Source organism: Aquila chrysaetos, chromosome 9, assembly GCF_900496995.4.
Source record: "Aquila chrysaetos chrysaetos chromosome 9, bAquChr1.4, whole genome shotgun sequence".
NCBI classification, from domain to species: domain Eukaryota; kingdom Metazoa; phylum Chordata; class Aves; order Accipitriformes; family Accipitridae; genus Aquila; species Aquila chrysaetos.
In genome coordinates this window covers 1,695,523-1,712,942 of record NC_044012.1, presented here as the reverse complement: position 1 = coordinate 1,712,942, position 17,420 = coordinate 1,695,523, and the positions used below count along the sequence as shown (strand labels likewise).

Genomic DNA, 17,420 nt, shown 5'->3' with positions numbered 1-17,420 from the left:
GTTGGCCCTCTGCTAGGATGAATGAGAGTGAATTAAATGAATTTGGTATCCTCCTCCGGATTGCAGCCTTAACCTTTGGACGAACAAACCAATTCTGCCTGGCTAGAGCCATGCAGAAGACGCTCCCCCATTAGCCTTTTTTCCTTATTTCCGCAAGGATTTATCTGAGTCTCTGTTCCCCATCTTGTGATGGATTAATTTACTCCAGCATTAGATCAAAAGGTGTTATCAAAGGAACAAATGGAGAACCATACACTGCTTTCATAAAAGATACAGATATTTCCCAGCACATCAGAGCTTTGTTCTAGTCTCTCAATGATGACACTTTGCAAAAGTTGCTATAAATTCTGGGATTTTACGCTTACTTCATGCACAGCCTCTACTTACAGCTCCTCTGGTACAAGCTTCTGCAAATTCCTCTAATGCACAATGTTGTCCTGCTACAGCAATGCAGAAACACCAGCCAAAACACTCTCTCAAGGCCTGGCTATTGTTGAACAGCAAGAATTTGTTACACAGGCAGGTTTGTGGGCTGGCGGCTGGCTTTGGGCGATGAGAGCACCATGGCACTCAGAAAACTGGGAGCACGCATGCAGATGCTGAAGGATGCTGACCTTTCTGCTTTTCCCTGAGCTGCTTCAGTCCGGACCTTTGGATGATTCCCTTTCCTCAACCATCGCCACCAAACAGCTGCAGATCCTCTGCCAGGCTTTCCCCTGCTCAGGCTCAATTACTTCGCTGGTTATAGACTAGGAAAGTTAAAGTTTCAGCCTGCTGGATATGTGCAGGTCAGTCCAAAGACTCCTGATTTTCTTACATTTTAAATTGCACAACTGTATCACCAGAAGTGCATTTAAAAGCCATTCTTAACTTCAGGCTAGGACAAAACAGCACCATTATCACTCCATCAAACAAAACATCTGCTGTGTAGCTGCTAAGATGTTTGTGACTGTCAGTTACAAGGGACCACATGCATGGACTAAAAGAATATATGCAAAAATAATCTGCTGCAGGTTAATGCTTACCTGCAGCTCTTGGGAAGATGAGCAATATCGCACATAAAGACACCGGTACTGTGCAGTGCTGGGGTGGTGAGCTGGCCTTGTCTCAGGGGAGCGCCTTTTGCTCTCCCCATCCGCCAGCATTGCGCTGTCCCTCTGCTCCAGCAGTCCACACAGATGTAGGAGGCAAGGACCAACCGTTATTTGTAGTGGTTTTTACTTCAAAAAGAACAGGCAAAAATAGCTGCGGACATCACATAGAGCTGGTCTCCATCTACCACGATTTTTGCAGATGCTCCACTCTTGCTAAGATGTGAACTGGCTATTTTTTCTTGCTTTCTAAAAACTGATTCAGGAACACATTTATTTTAGCACTGAAATGTGCAGGACGGTCTGGCTGTGCAGAAGGAACAACTCAGCACTTTGCAGGAGTGGTACACGCAGTGCACAGACACTGAGCAAAACGCATTGATTAGGATGGGGCTTTGCATACTAATTTACATTATAACTGTTCCACCCCCATTGTATCAGGGCCCGTGAATGGAGGCATTGTCTCAGGGCAGAGCATTCTTCATACCAAGCCCCTGCAAATGGGAGCCCTGGTGCTACGTAATAACAAAAACAAAATCTCAGCAGAAGTCCATTAGCATCCAAAGGGCAGGAGCTTGAATGCATCAGAAGAATTCTTTGAAAAGTAAGAGTGAAACGAATGTAATAAAATGCTACTATTAAGTGATACTCATTCTCCAAATTAAACCATCAGAAGCAAGGACCTTGACTCTCAAAACGTATTCAGCGCAGCACATGCTGCAGAGCCCAGGAACAAGGCTATTAAGAATTTTAAGCCCTGGACTTGTCCCAAGTATGGATTACTCGATTTCTTCGTGAGCACTTGATCACATGGAACTATATTTGGATTCCCAGAATAAAAGCTCAAATCTTCAGGAGGGTGTGCACGGCTACGCACCCCACGCACGTGCAAATCCCCACTTGCACCCACACCACAGAAGATGCACGCCAATAGGCCGGGAACTGCAGGAGTTATTAAATGCCCCAACATGGGAGCAGGTTTAAGACGATGACAGAAGAGAGCCCAGCACTCTTCAAAGAGGCCAGGCTGAAAGCAAGACAAAAGACTTCTAGAAATGGTGAAACAAGTGCAACATTTCCCTCTTTCTGCAGATGTCAGGAACACGACTGGTACAGCAGCACTGATAAGGGCAGACCTTTCCGTTCAAGGAATGCCCGTGTTCCTCCAAAGCAGGGGAGAAACCACAGATTTCTCCACTACAGCAGAATGTGCAATGCCATTTGGGAGTTATGAGTTGGCTTGCTGGTTCGGTTATTTAAGGTACAGTTCCTAAAACTCTTACATACTAAGATAAAACCTCAGCTATTTGTTGCTTCTTTAGCTTTTCTATGGCCACCGCTGATCAACAGCCTCCAGGAGTGCCCGTGCAGTGCCCCTGAACTCTGCCAGCCAGACGAGTGAGGAGCCCACCCTGGAAGCTGCTCTCGCAGCCCTGCTGCAGCCGGCCACCCTCACCGGGGGTCCTGCACTCCCAAGCAGCTGAACCAAACCAAAGGGACAGGACAGTGCTTCCCCTGCCCAGGCCCCTTGCTCCCAAAGCCAGCCCACAAAACTCACCTCCTGGGTTTCAAAACCTACTCGGCTCTATGTCTGCAACCTACTGCCTAGGTGCCATCTCTTTTTCCCAGAGGAGTCGGCAGTAAATTCACATGCTACGTGTACCTGGGGCTCTTCCCGACCCACCTCCCAGCCTCTCATTGCTTCAATCCTCTTTTTAAACCTTTGCTCATCCCTGAGCCCAGGACTGCTACAGGTACAAAACACAACATGCTCCCATGTACCTGCAGAGGCAACACTAAGAGGAGCAGCAGGCAGGTCTGCTACTCGTGCTACACTAACACATCTCAATGCGTCATTTAAAAAAAAAAAAAAAAAAAAAGCTCTTTTTCTATTTTACTGAGCCTTCAAGCTCTTGCCTTCAGTGTCAGCCTGCGGCTGGCAGGCAGCCCCAGCAGCACCCATCCACAGGCACACAGCTGCAAGAGCAGCTTAGGTGGATGGAGGGCACGGATGCTCTGCCTGTCCTCCCAGCAAGCTGGCTGCTGTGTCGTTGCAAGGTTTCTCAAGCACTTTGTTAGCAGGGACTCATTGTGCGAGGAAACAAGAACATCAAAGTAGCAAACTCCAAGCGAGTAACTCACTGAGAGCAGATGGGCCGGCCCGACCAAGCCCACAAACTTTCCTTCTGGTTTAGAGCATTTTTTCCTCTGGAGAGTTAAGAGACGAGCTCCAGCTCCTGCAGCTCACACCAAGTTTTGGTCTGGAAAGTGTTTTCCTGCAGTATACTGTACACACACTGCCATTCCTATATCACAACGAGCATTATCGGACCAGCGGGTCACAAACAGGTACTTATCTGAGCTGCTCAATACAGGCAGCCCCTTGGAAAGCCACTTGCTCTGCCAGAAGCTGAGAGGTGTGCAGAAGGAGCTGGGCGCACTCGAACGATGCTGTGCTGCTCTCAACAGAGGGCAAAGCACGAGCATCTTGTTTAAAAGGCATTGGATAACGACCAATCCTCCGGCTGCTTCTGTGCACATTAGCCTGGCTCCAGGACAGCAGAACGAAAGTCACCCAAGCATCACTTCCAAATTCTTAATGTCATTCTTGCAAAAAGAGAGCCTAACAAAAAAAAAAAAAAAAAATTCCACTTGAAATGAACCCCAGAAAATTAGAAGGTTGGGAAAGCGTGAAAATTTTCTATAAACAGTGCAATTTAGTAGTCAAGGCCTCCTGGAAATACACTTGTATTAGAAAATTGCTACATCACCGCAGCATTTCCCGTACCACGCTCCAGCACAGAATATTTCACTTAGTTTCTTTTCTTTATCGCTTCATGAACCCTACATGTGGACATTTCAAAACAATGCCGCCACGGTGCCCCGACACATAGGATCTGCATATCAATGTCCCCCCGGCCCCTTCAACTCTGCAGAGAAAGGCCGTAATCTGGGTTTTGTTCCTGGCCTCTCGGCCCCATGGAGCGGGAGCTGGGTTATGCAACTTCTATTCACCCTCCCCAAGCCCTGGGAACATATTTGTAGCCCAGGACAGGAAAGCTGGGGGAGGAGGAGGAGGAGCAGGGAAGGGGCCCAAAGACAGTTCGGGAGCCAGGCTCGGTGGAAGGATGATGAGCTTCATCAACCTATTTGCTCTCCTTCTTCATAAGAAACCTCCGAGGGGATCGGTGTGGACCCCGCACGTGGGAATCCACGCAGCGAGACTGCAACCATCCCCAGCCAATTCATCCAAAACAAGCCACTTCTTGGAAGAAAGAAAAAAAAAAAAAAAGAAAAAAAAAGGCCATGCCAGAAATCACGGGAGCGAGTGCATTTAAGGAGGTGGGGGAACATTCAATGGGCTGTGCATGGACCAGCTCGGGCAGGCAATGGGGGACCCCCTCCAGGGAAGGTCCCCCCGCTGTCCCCGGCACACGGCAGCACCCTGCGAGCGGCCGGCAGCCTGGGCAGGAGTGAAGGGGTGCCGGCGTGCAGCCGTACGGCCAACGCAACAGACCCCGGTTCACCCTGCACACGGACAAACGCGTTTCGGGTGATGCAAGTGCCTTTGCACACCCCTGATCCAAGTGTTTCTCTCACAGTCAGTAATTAACACAATTTATATTTTATACTAAAATTAGCTAACCCAGGGATGTGCTTCCCATGGCGGTGCCGGCACACCTGTTCCATCAAACAAACCTCCTCGTTCAGGTGGGGGACAGGAGCTGTAAATGAGGTTTTACTTCTGTAGACGAACACCTCCCCTGCCACTGACCAAGTCCAACCTCCGCCTGCAGCCGGAGTGAGCCCCCGATGGAGAGACCGGGGAAGGGAATGAGCAAAACCCTGTTTTCAGCCCCGATCCTTGCAAAACCACACGATGCACTGCTACTCACACACAGCTGTTTGCTGTGTGTGGCTATTTTTGCACAGCCTATAGAACAAAAATATAGGTAGCTATGTTAGGTGAACATTTGCACTGTTTCACGGTGTGATGACAGCCAAACTAGGTCAAGCCTTAGTCAGTATCCTTTAAAAAAAGGGAAAGAAAAAAAATAATCAGTGGGACAACAGTGAGCTCCCAGGGAAGAAAATGTTTGTTATCATTTAAGATACTTAGTGTGCACTAGATGACCGGGGGAAAAAAATACATATACATATGCACATCTTTTCACAGTTTAAATGGTAGATTTTTTAAAAAAAAATTTTTTTTAAAGGACACTGAAGTACCTTGGACTGGAAAGAAGATATTTCATACACATTTCATGCACTGACTTAAACCAAAAAGGAGTTTTCACCTATAACGCTCTTAAAATGTAATCTGGTAGCCCGTACTTGTTGCAGGTTGTGGGCAACTTTATTGTATTTCGTGTCTTCTCTGCCTATGAATAAAAGCTATTCTTCTGCTGCACTGAAAGCAGGAGCCCGGCAGGTAACAGGATCCCAGCCCTGCCGGTAAAGGCAACTTGATACCGTTCTCTAAAAGGGGAGAGGAAGGTAAATTACTTTCTATTAGAGAGGACAGACTCCCACTAGAAATAGTTGTTGGATGCGTTGGAGCACATTGCTCCTCGCAAGCTGGATGCCCGAAACTGAAAACGTGGAAATTGAGGTGGTGGACGACTATCTCCTCGCAGGAGGGATTTCTGTTCAGCCAAAAAGAAAGTGGCAAGACGTACGGTCTTGTGCGTCCCGGTCACTGTGATGGTCTCGGGACAGTTCCCAGTTTAATGTGAGCGGGTGACCACTGAACAGGAGATTGGGCAACTCTTTGGCTGCAAAGGAACCACACTCGGGCTGCAGTCCGTGGTTTTGCTCTGCGTGCTCAGCAAGTTTTACCGAGCGATGGGACAGACATTAGACATCTATGAGACGGCAGTCCTGCCACTGGATTGCCACCTTCTGCCTCCCGAGCAGGCAGGCAGAGGAAACCCTGAATGCATTAACACTGCGCAGGCTCATGGAAATTAGGAACCGGGTAATTTTAAATGCTTTCTCAGTGAAAAATGTTCTCAGACTTAGTTAAACATGCCAGATAAAGCCTCTGTTCCTGTAAAACCTGGTGCATGATTATCAGTCAAGGCCAACGTATTTACCCTAAAATTGGGTAATATTGTTTTATGGCTCTTAATAGTTCAAACCGACAATGCACTGCTCTGAACAGACGCTGCCGAGCAGTTTCTCAGCCTTTCATCAGGACTGCGTAGGCGTTGAATTCTGGAGCTAATCACCTTAGCAACGGCTCTAAACATATGTGCAGTGACATCAGCTGATTTCTGAAAGCTGTAAATAGAGGATAATAGCACGAAAAAATTCTGGATTAAAGCCAAGACCTAAAAAACATACTATTAAAACACCGCCTGTAATTCAATGTATGCAAACTTGTTTGCATCCCCGCTCCCCAAAACCTGCGTAATTACACACCTACCAGCACAATTGGTGATTGTCCCGCTGCAGGCTACTCTCCGTTTCAGGAATTTCCCAGAAATGAGGATTTAATAGAAATCCTTCTTCAAATTTAATTTTAAAAAACCTGGAAAAAATCTGCACGTAACCCCCCCATCAGCATGAAGTAAGGCTAAAGGAGACCCACTCCAACCTACAACCCTGTGTTTAAAGCCAATGAGTAATAACCTCAACTTAGGAGAATTATTTGTAAAGAAGAAAATAAACAACGTGCTCATGGGCTTTATCACTGACTCATGCAGGAACTGTGAACAGGAACTGTGGCAAACTCCGCTTCAAGGACATGCTGCCAGGCCCATGCCCTTGGTAAAGAAGAGTTAAAGCAGCATCAGGCACAAACACACAGGAGGAACCCATTTCTGGAAGGCCATGCTGGCAAGCAGACAGCATGAAAGGGGCATATTCTGAATTACCTCATGTTTGGTACCTCATTAAGATCTTAAACTGTCCGTTTAGGGAGTCCCTCAATCAGCCATCAGCGTAAGACATGAGGACAATATACTTTTTGTTTTCCTCATTTCGTTGTGACCCATATTTCTGAGGTCTGTTGTGCAGGATGTGACCCGGCCGGCTAAAGAAACCTTTGCAGTTCCTCCATGTTAAGCTGGCACGCTGGGAGGGAGGGAGAGGAGAGGGGAGAAACGGGCTTAATAGGATTTTCAAATGTCAAAAAATATCTTTAGCAGGCCCATTTACGCAGAGTCTTAGCACTCGCTGAACTTGAAAGCAAAATTTGCTGTGCAAAGAACACAGCTTGCATGCTAAGCGGACCTGAGGAACGCTGCTCCTGCAGCACAAAGCCACCCGTCTCCTTCGCCCTTGCCTCCGGACAATTAAGAGAAGAGAAGCGCAGACTGCCTTCCACATCAAGGCGAGGAAGGTGCTGGGGAGGTTTGGGGTGCCGGGGGGGGCTCGGCGCTGGCGCTCACCACGTGCCGTCCCTGTCTGCCATGCAGTCGGCGAGGTCCCTTGGGTGCAGCACGGGCAGTGCTTCAGGCCAGCTCCGCGGATACCGGCCCACGAGGCACCCTGCCCGCGGCACGCTCGCCTGCAAAGGTACCGGCAAATCAAGCTTGTCTTATTTTCTTATTTGGTGAAGCGCCCTGCATTAAAAATAAAAAATAATAAGGCTAGGGAAACGGAAAATGCAAACTTGACAGCTGCATCAGAAGAAGGACGCAGCGCAGAGCCAGAAGCAAGAAATTCCCCCTCCTTTCTTCTGTATAGGGTTGGGTTGGTTTTTTTTCTCTGTCAATTAGAGTTGCAAGGAAATTCAGTGAATTGAGATCAGCAGTGTTAATCGTTATTACATTTGAATTTAATTAGCATTATTTTTTAACTACAGGTAATTTACAGTGCCTCACCTAAATGTGGAAGTCGGGTAGTGCCTTCTGTTCACTAGAAAACCACGCCAAAGATAATCCTGCTCTTTGCTTTATGCCTTTAATTTCTGTAATCCATGGTTACCAGTTTCAGCGAGACTGCCATGGTTACTCCCCTGCTCCTTTTATCAAAGGCTCCTGTGTGCGTCTCGCTGGAGCGGCAGCACTTCTGCCGAGATGCTAAGAATAGCAAAGCCCCTTTCCCGAGCGCTCGGTAAGGTGAGATGCAGGGGAAGGATGAAGTTTCTGAGAACCACGGGGGGAGAAGGGGACTGTGCAGGCAGGGGTCAGCCAGCCCGGGACCCCGCTGATGGACGTCCCACACAAGGAGGTGCAGCAGCATCTCCTACTTTCTGCCTTTCTTCTGTTTGCACGAGCAGAGGCTTAGGCTAGCAGTCTGCCCTCAGCAGATCTCTAGGATGTCTGTTTGGCATCTTCATTACCAGTTTCATTTTTTTGGAAGTCCCTCTCCGTAGCTTGTATCACAGTCTGCGTACCTCAGAACTTTGAGTCAAATCTTCAGAGAGATGCTAAAATTCTGGATCGCTATTTCAGCATGAGAACCGCCGTCCCCCAGGTACAGCCAGCACATCTGCGGGGCCGGGCTCCTGTCTGGCCACAAAGTGACCTGTCACCATCACCCAAGAAAATGACCAATTCAAACAGCCACGTTGTTATGAAAGAGACATGCTGAACAGTATCTCGCACAGGCTGAGCTGGTTCCCCATACAAGCATCACGTCTCCGATCAGCCAGCTCTCCAAATTGGAGCTGGTCGAAATCTTAAAGCATTTTGCATGCTTTTGCTAAGCTGTACATCTGCAAGAGGTAAAGGAGACGGTGCTGAGCTGGGGGAAGGTAAGACAGAGTTCTCGGGGTGGGAAGAAGCAAACCCGGCATCGCTGAATCGCTGGTCCTGGGACTCAGGGCCTCACAGCAGCGATGCACCGGACGGATGGCTGCCTTAGCCGGGACCGACCCACCACAGAGCTGCCAGGTAGTCAGATCACCCTGGAACCCAACCATCTGGCAGGACCAATGGACAGTTTAAAACATTTTATACATTACTGCCCTATAAAAGCTTTCCTATGTCCAGACTGTTTGCAAATCTAAGCCAATAACACCTCAAACCTCTGCAGGGATGTACACGCTCCACAGCTGGAGACAACAAGCATCACCTTGTCATCTCAAGCCTTTTGCCCGATAACCACAAGGTCCTGTCAGAAGCACGTGCAACGCTGAGATGCTGATGCAGCTCAGCACCCCTGAAAAACACCTTCCTTTCCTATGGCCTGGCCTGCCTCCCACTAGGTCCCACTGCAGGGCAGCTTGTGGGTGCTGCACTCGCTCTTACAGTATCAGTGGGAGGTGGACAAGAGACTGCCTGTCTCACTTGAAGAAGAGCACAAAAAGGCTGGTGCCAGCATCCTCACAGGCTTTGCATCCCGTAGCCTCGTGCCAGAGGAGCCCAGGACTCTCCCTGGGAAAAGCAAGCCACCTCGTCTCCGAGCAGGAGCTGCGGCTGCTGCCTGCCCCGGGCAGTCCCGCTCCCCTGCAGCAGCACAGCTGCCTGCCCAATTCGGTGACACACACCTGGACGCTTCTGGAAAGAGCTACGGTTTAACCGTAGGGCAAACTTGACATTCAAGGATAGCGAAGAAACGTCAGAAAACTGTACAAAGAGCACATACATTAACCCTCTTATCAAAGACCTACACCTTTAAAAGCAAATGCTCAAACACCCTATGGAAACTGGTGCACACGTGCCCAGAGACAAACAACATCATGGGACAGGTAAGCTAGTTACTCATGATTTATCACACCATCTCCCCATCTAATTGCATAGCTAAATGGTCAGTCATTTTAATCCACCATAAGCAGCTTATGCTTTCTTATGTAGCTCTGCGACATTGCTCACTTCCTGATTTGGAAATAATAATTCTTTAAGTCTTGCTCTAGAAGGTGTGAAAGTCACTATTTTCACAATAACCCTGCACAGATTTTGAGACTTGTAAGATGCATACATAGGATAGATGTGTCCTGGAAGAGGGTCCCGAACACCTACTTCATACTCAAGTGTTGAGCAAAGCAGAGGATTTTTTGTGAGGGATCACAGAAGAATTTTATATCCAGATGCAAGCCCTTGGTCCTAGTGCTCTATAATGTCAAAACATAGTTCGAATCTTACCTTGAATCATACCCTTAACCAAAATCTGTTTCTTATCTTCTTTCAACAAATTAAGCCGCCTCCTGTGATAACATTCTGGCATTTTATTTCTCCTATAAACAAGGCTGGTTGTACTTAAATTACCATGTCCGAGAGCCCGCCTGCCAGCACAGCTCCTGGGAGCACTGTCCGGCCGGCGGCCCTCCTCCCTGCCCAGCTGCTGTTTTGCTGCAAGACACTGAACGCCCCTGTATGTTGTGTTTCGCTGTACTCACTCCTGCTACTGGATCAGCACCCACCTCAGCAATGCTGGATGTGAACACGACCCAGCCAAGCCCACCCTCCCACCACACACAGCACCTTCGGCCACGCACTGTGTCCCACCGGCTGAAGTTGCATCATCCTCAGGGCCTGCTCTTCAGCACCTTTCACCTTTGTGTCCTGCTGCTGCCAGCCTGCTCCGGTCACGCACCACAGGTCCTTGCTCCGCGCTTCCCCATAATCTCACTCATTTCTTCCCTACTAACAGCTGATTGCTCTCCGGTTTGGTTTCTCCATTTACTCGCCACCAACTTAACAGGAATGGAGTACCACAATCTGTCCAATTTCTGGACAGTTTTTGATGCTTGCATATTCTAGTGTAGCAGTTACATGATTATTTTTTTTTTAAATTGTATTTTCAAAATCCTTGGAGACCCACACAAATAAGCATAAAAAGCTGCAAGGGTCGACCAAAAAGTATCCCCACATGCACAGAGACCCCACTGTCCCTCCCCATCCCCAGAGCCTGGAATAGTCAAAGTGCATTTTAACTTTTCCACACAAATGTGTGGGTAAGCAAAGGTTACAGAGCTTATCTAAAGACCTAGGGGAAACAAATCAGGTTTTGGGTTACATCAAGATTTTTTCACTGCTTAAAAACTACAGCCGTTGAAAGTGAAAGCTCCCGCTCTGTGGGACCAAAGAGCTCATGCATGCCGCTCGCACGCCTTCCGCTCACGGAAACAGCTACAGCCAAGGGGATTTTTCTGACTTGCAACACCAGAGAACTTTACCCCCTGAAACCACCCGTGAACTTAGGCCAATGACCCCAAGTCAAGCTTCAAAATCATTCCAGATACCGAGCCAGATCAAAAGTCACTAGCTGGAACCGGCTGCCTTTGATACCCTAAACCCCTCTTACTGATATTGGGCGAGATGGTGGGGCTAAACTCCTCCTGCAAGAAATTTTTTTTAGCTTGATACAAAATTTATTTTACCATATGTAAAATTCATTTGTGTAGTTGCACACCCTAGTAGGCTTGAATGGGGCGAAGGAGTATTTCAACTCCCAGTGCAATTTATTATTTAAAAGCAGTAAAATTACATTGCTGATAGGAGAGCCCAGGCTGAGAGCAGCGGTGATGTAATGGGTAATGCAGCTCCGCTCGCTGTATGAACCGCGCTGTACATTAGCGTGCTGGCGAGGGTGGTTGCTCCTATCAATTATTTATAGTCTTCTGGCGCGCAGCCTGGAGAGGGTCACGTCGCTGAAAGCTAACTTTATCTGCATTGTTCCCAGCCTCCTGCCCAGCTGTCACTCTGCTCGCTAATTTAATACACCCAGAGCAGTGTAAAAGGATGCAGGGCTGTTGGTTGGGTTTGTCCCTCCCCAGGCTGGAAATAGGAAGGTGGGCTCTCACTGCGAGCTGCTGGGGTGTCAATAATCTTTGTTAAGGTGCTGACTTGGCTTTTGAAAATCTGTGTTTGAGACTCCCCCGGTTGCTGGGATGACTGAAACACGGAGCGTTTTAGGGCAAGTGTGCTCCAGGGGGGTGAAAGGTGGGACGTCAGTGGTGCGACAGGGTTCTCCATCTCTGTTACCATGCCACACGAAGGGCAGGCTGCATTGCACATTTCCCTAAGTATTACAGCAAAAGCTATTCAATAATGTATGTAAATATGAGGGGGGAAGGAGAAACCGCACTTCAGCTCTCCAGAAAAAAAAAAGAAAATAAAAAAATTAAATTAAAAAAAATAAAAAAGAAAAGGAAAAATCTCTCATAGGTTTTTGTTTCAGCTACAAACTGAAAGCGCACAGCCAAGGTCTGATTCACCTGTATTTCACCACCAAGGAAGGGATGGCATCCCGTCGTACTGGCCCACCAGGCAGGAAAGCGGCTCTCAAAGCTTTGCCCCTACAACTCCCCCAACACACCTCTTCTGCTATTCGCCCGCAAAATTAAATCTACCATGACCACTTTTCAAACCTTTGAAATGCGCTTTTAAACATGCTGTTCATTTGGCCCGAAATCTGTATTGAGGTGATTCAATTTTAACTTTAGCTACTTCAGGTTCTCCACCACTGCAAGAGATCCTTCTCTAGGAAATTGCTCCGGCAAAAATCAGGTACAGGAAGATAAGCTGCTGCTTTTGCAGCTCCTGTGCTTGGTCCCATCCCGCTGACCAACGGGATTCACATAACCCATATACTGCATCAAATATCCGTCCCATGCCTCAAACTAAAGTCAATTCCAGCTTAAATAATAAGGCTTTTTTCAAGTCTTGCAAAGCCAGGAAAATAACCTGAATTTTCCTGTGATTAGGACTGGCTGTCTTATTTCAAGCAACAAGAAGTGCCCAGGTTTGGTTTAGACATACAAAACAATTCTGATGATCATGCCTGAAAACAACACACGTCAATTTCACAAAAAACACAACATTTGCACAAAAAGGAAGTTGCTGAAAAAGAAAACACAGGCCCGGAGGAAGCAGGTTCGTTGTTCTGCGGCACAAACAGGGGCCCGGGGCCTGGCACCATCCGGCACGGCAGGCACAGCACCTCCGGTGGCACCCAGAGCTCCAGGAGCAGAGCAGGGGAAATTCCCTCAAATTCAGCGCAGACGCCCAGCACAGCCACAGAGGCTCAGGTAAGGCAAAGGCAACAGCCAAACCCTTTCACATTAGCATGATTCAGGCAAATGTGAGATAGAAATCCATAATTAACCTTCAACCAGTGAAAACTAGCAGTGAGTGCTTTCTGCAACTTTTCTGCACTATGCAAACCAGGAGAATTCTGCCCAAAACTCCAAAACGAGGGACTGGGGCAGCCACAGGAACAGGGAACTAGTTCCCGTCCTAGAGCTGGCACCACCGCGGGAAACCAAGTTTTGTCCAGGAGCCGAGCCTGGAGCGTGCAGACCATAGTGCTGCTGCCACTGCACCAGCGTCTTCGGGGCCTTTACATCCTCTCCGAATCCAGGATTATTTCCATGGCAACTATCTGGAGAACTTATTAAGTGAAAAAACCAAGAACAGTTTGAACACACAGAACCTACATTCGTAACGTACTAGCTGACTAAATTAGCAGCGCTAAGATTTTTAGTAATCAAAATAGATCATGTTCTAGCAATTCAATCTTCTCTTTGCCACAGCTAAAAAGAAAAATCTGATAGTAGTATCAATGCGGGGGGAGAAGGAATTATAGGTTTTCTAAGACCACAGCCCTCTATCAAGCCAAGTCTTATCCCATTCAAGTGGTTCAAGAGACATTATCTTAGTATCTGACAGTTCAAGTACTGTCAAATAAGGCTGAGTTTCCAAGAGATGATAAACTCTGTTGCAAGGCACCTACTACAGAATCAAAAAGATGACTATCACGTGACACAAAGCAGTTACCTAGCACAAAAATTCATTGAATCGCCTCAAATAAAAGCATAATTTGCAACCCTGCCCTTCCAAGCTTTGTGTAGCACTGGGTATTCGCTTGCCTGCCCACTGCCAGCCCAAAGCAGGGCTCGCACAAACACCGTCCCGCGTGTGCTGGCTAATTCGGCAGGCTCGACAGCCTGCTCACGCCTGATCCCGACCAGACCTGTAGTGCCGAGCGACCAAACAGTGCCAGCGTGGAAAGCTGCTGGGGCTGGCTGCATTCTTGTGCTCATTTAGAACCTAATCATCTTCCTCACTTCACTCAAGCACTGGTTTAAACAGAAGAAGAAAAAACAGTGGTCCTCTATCATATTTAGCTTGAAAGATTCGTGAGTTTGGAATATTTGCTCTGAGAAAGGACAATTTGCTTATTAAAGCTATTTTCAAATAAGTTAGAAATTAGCAAAACCTGTTACTACAACACTCAAAAGGATTCATCTTTCTCAATTCGATTATTCTGTAACCGAATTCCTGTTTCCTTTCAGGATCAGTCTGCAAAACAGCAGAGGAGGCGCAACAGAGCACTCAAGAACGGTCATAAACAAAGTAATGTGTTTCTGCCTCCAGCAAGGAGCATGCTCCCAGCTACACACATTGACTGGAAGAAGGCAAGGGGGGACGGGAACACGCCAAGCGTCGGACTCACACAGCACCAGCAAGGACGCAGGACCCAGAGGTGGGGTTTGAGCACCCTGTCTGGGAGCGGAGACGCATGCAAGCCAAGCAGCATCCTCCACTCCCAAACTTGCAGGAATTTAGCGGCTACCTCAGTACCGACGGGAGGTTCACCATTGCAGCAGTGACTACGGTTCCTCCTAAGCACGAGGATGAATAAATTACCAAAGTTTTGGCAGCACTCAAAAACAAATGCTGCCCGAGAATTTCACAACAGGAATTCAGAGTGAGGAGTAAATCTCAACAGGAATGATTCTGAAAGTGCTTTAAAAAAAAAAAAGGCGGTTAAATGAACTGTTGGCTCGGTCACTAAGTCCAGCCAGGGAGATTATATGCATTATTGATTTACCTTAGAACAACTTGGGAACTCATTTCCAATGGTTTCTAATGGAACCTGGATTTTCTCAGTCCTAATCTGCCTCGTGAGGTTGAGCCTCCTGCAAGGAAATACAATACCACAGCATTAAAATGGCAGCTGTCAGATGTACAACAGCCCCATTCATTTAATGAAGACAGTGCAACGGTGATAGGGATTTTTAAAGGCTACTCCAAAAGGCTCCTTTGCAATTAAATAGAGTGGTGAGAACATCATGGTGAGAATGGCCTTGTGAGTGCCCACAGACAATGGGGCAGACCTGCAAGTCTGGGGATTTACAGAAACCAAAGGGAGGTTATGAAAAGTTTATTTTTGTAATATCAGCTTGCACACACTATCTATAGTCCTTTCAGAAGCAATGCTGATTAGTGGTTTGAGCAGAGAAGTGGCAGTTTTGAACCTCAGCTCCATTGCCTACTCAGCCACAAACGTACAAACATTTGGGCAAGTCAGTTTTTCAACAGCCACAGCTGTAAGATGCGCAGAGTAATGCTTTGGTTTCTATTCTTAGCAAAGCACGGGACAGAGACAGCATAGCATATGTACAGCCAGTAAACAATTCTTCCGTATGATAATCAAAGCCATTTTAAAACAGTAAACTCCCATCTGAACAGATTAAGATCTTTATGAGGGTACACGAGCATCAGCCCCCATTTGCAGACACGACACGCTCAGAGCGCCTGAGAAAAGGAAGCCGGTTTGCGGCAATCTCGGCACAGAAACGGGCCATCTCGTAAACAACCAGGCGCCGTAGCCTTCCTCCCCATCTCAGACCACGCAGTGGGACTCGCGGCGTGCTGCATCAGGCCATGTCCCAAGCAGCAAGCCCACCCGTCTCTGGAGCAGGACAGCCCCCATGTCTCTGCAGTGCAATGCCAGCAACGCACCCCACTCCCAAAACCCACGTGCTGGGTGGTAAGGGATGGAAGCAGGGAGCAAGGGAGTCCTCGCCCCCCTGAAAGCCAGGGAACGGGATTTTGACCAGGATGGCACACCGTCAACCCTTAACCTCTGCTTCAGCAGCAAAAGCTTCCCTACTTAGGGAAATGTTTTTTCCTCAACAAAATGCACTGTAGCAGGCTCAGCCTTCTGAAACACTGGTCTGTTTTTTTAGCAGGTTAAAAGAGTATTATTCCTTTATGTACCTAAAGCTAAAAGGAAAACATTGTTCTCAACCCTTACAGAAAAAGATTCCTTTAATACAAAACCAAGAAGGGAATATTGTAGCCTGAAAGGAGGCTTCCAGAAAGGTGTGAGCATAGAAAACAGAAGCTCATAGCAGGAAGGAAATTGTAACATTAGCTACAGACTTTGAACACACACACACGCAGATCTGCATCACCGAACACGAACAGTGAGCAAAATATTCAGTGCCAAAGAACAAAAAACAACATTTGATCCTCAGCTATTTTCAAAATTCATCTGCAAACGCATCCTGCCTTAAGACAAATGAAAACCAAGGCACGATGGATATATGGCAATTAACTGCAACCGTTATTTTTATTATTTGTAGTGTCTTGCGAGAAAACAAGCGCTGCCCTTAGCTCCGAGACATCCTGTGGAAGCAGCCGGCCGCTTGCAAAAATCACTGAGCATTATATTCTGCCCCTTCCTCCGGTTTAATGTCTTACCCCGCAGCTTCAGAAGCTCCTGGCTCTGTCCTTCCCCCTCCCTTCCCGTCCTCCTCCAGCTCCTTCCCCTCCAGCCAGCGTTTCCACCTCCCTCCCTCCTGGCAGCGGTGCCGGTAGCGTGCCAGATGTCAGCCTGACCCCGCAGCCGCCGTTTCGGGTCAGCTATCAGGGTTACGGTGGATGGGGAGCGGTGAGCTCCGGCGGTGCTTCCCACCTCACCAGGCAGAGATGGGACGGCTCCACCGCGCTGGAGATGGGGTCTGGGAACTGCTGGCAAATTTAGTTCCAGGCTTTTTTTTTTTTGCTTTTTTTTTTCCTGCTAATGAACTGCCAGCAGCAGAGCCGGCAGGAAGTTTGAAAGACCGTTCACACACGCCGCAATGAAAGCCTTAGGCACCAAGAGCTGGGTAAGGTGACCCTTGACTATGTTAAGCATCAGTCATTTGTAGAAGTGTCACTTGCTGCACGAGGGGAATGGATGACCTGAATGTCTCCTGCAAGAATAATTGCACATTGAAGGCAAGGGCTAAAGTTTCTGGAGAAGGGATGCTGCTGTTTGCTGGGAGGGCATTACCACGGCACTCTAAGGAGCACCATTCGAAAGACGTGGGGCTGCTGCAAGGAGGTAGCAGAGACAGCCATCAGGGAACTTGATATATATTTAAAATGAAACCAGACCTGTATTCTTGACCAAACTAAGCTCCTTGAAGGATGTGCCCCTGATGAAGGAACGGCTCCAAGGCAATGGTATGCAGTTTGCTGGAAGGAAAGGGGAAAGCTTCAATCCTGACATAAGCCAGGGCTCGGATTCCTCTATCGTACCGAGGCTGCACCGCAGATAAGGCTGCGTCAACTTTTCCATTTGAGCACTCTCCCCTCTAAGGCTTACAGTCAGAGCAAAAACGTTTTGGCCAGGTAGAAACTTAACATACAGGCTCCCAAA

General features: G+C 47.8%; 1 protein-coding gene across 7 annotated transcripts in view; it reads right to left on the bottom strand.

The window, feature by feature from the left end:
- The window catches only part of ANKRD11 (ankyrin repeat domain 11), a 159,994-nt gene that overhangs the window by 59,267 nt on the left and 83,307 nt on the right, over nucleotides 1-17,420 (bottom strand). For 3 of the 7 annotated variants that reach the window (XM_030023867.2, XM_030023870.2, XM_030023869.2), the window contains exon 3: nucleotides 14,820-14,907. The exons of the other annotated variants lie outside the window; for them this stretch is intronic. The gene's annotated coding sequence lies outside the window, so the exon portion shown is untranslated. The remainder of the gene's footprint in view (nucleotides 1-14,819; nucleotides 14,908-17,420) is intronic. 7 annotated transcript variants of the gene reach the window in all.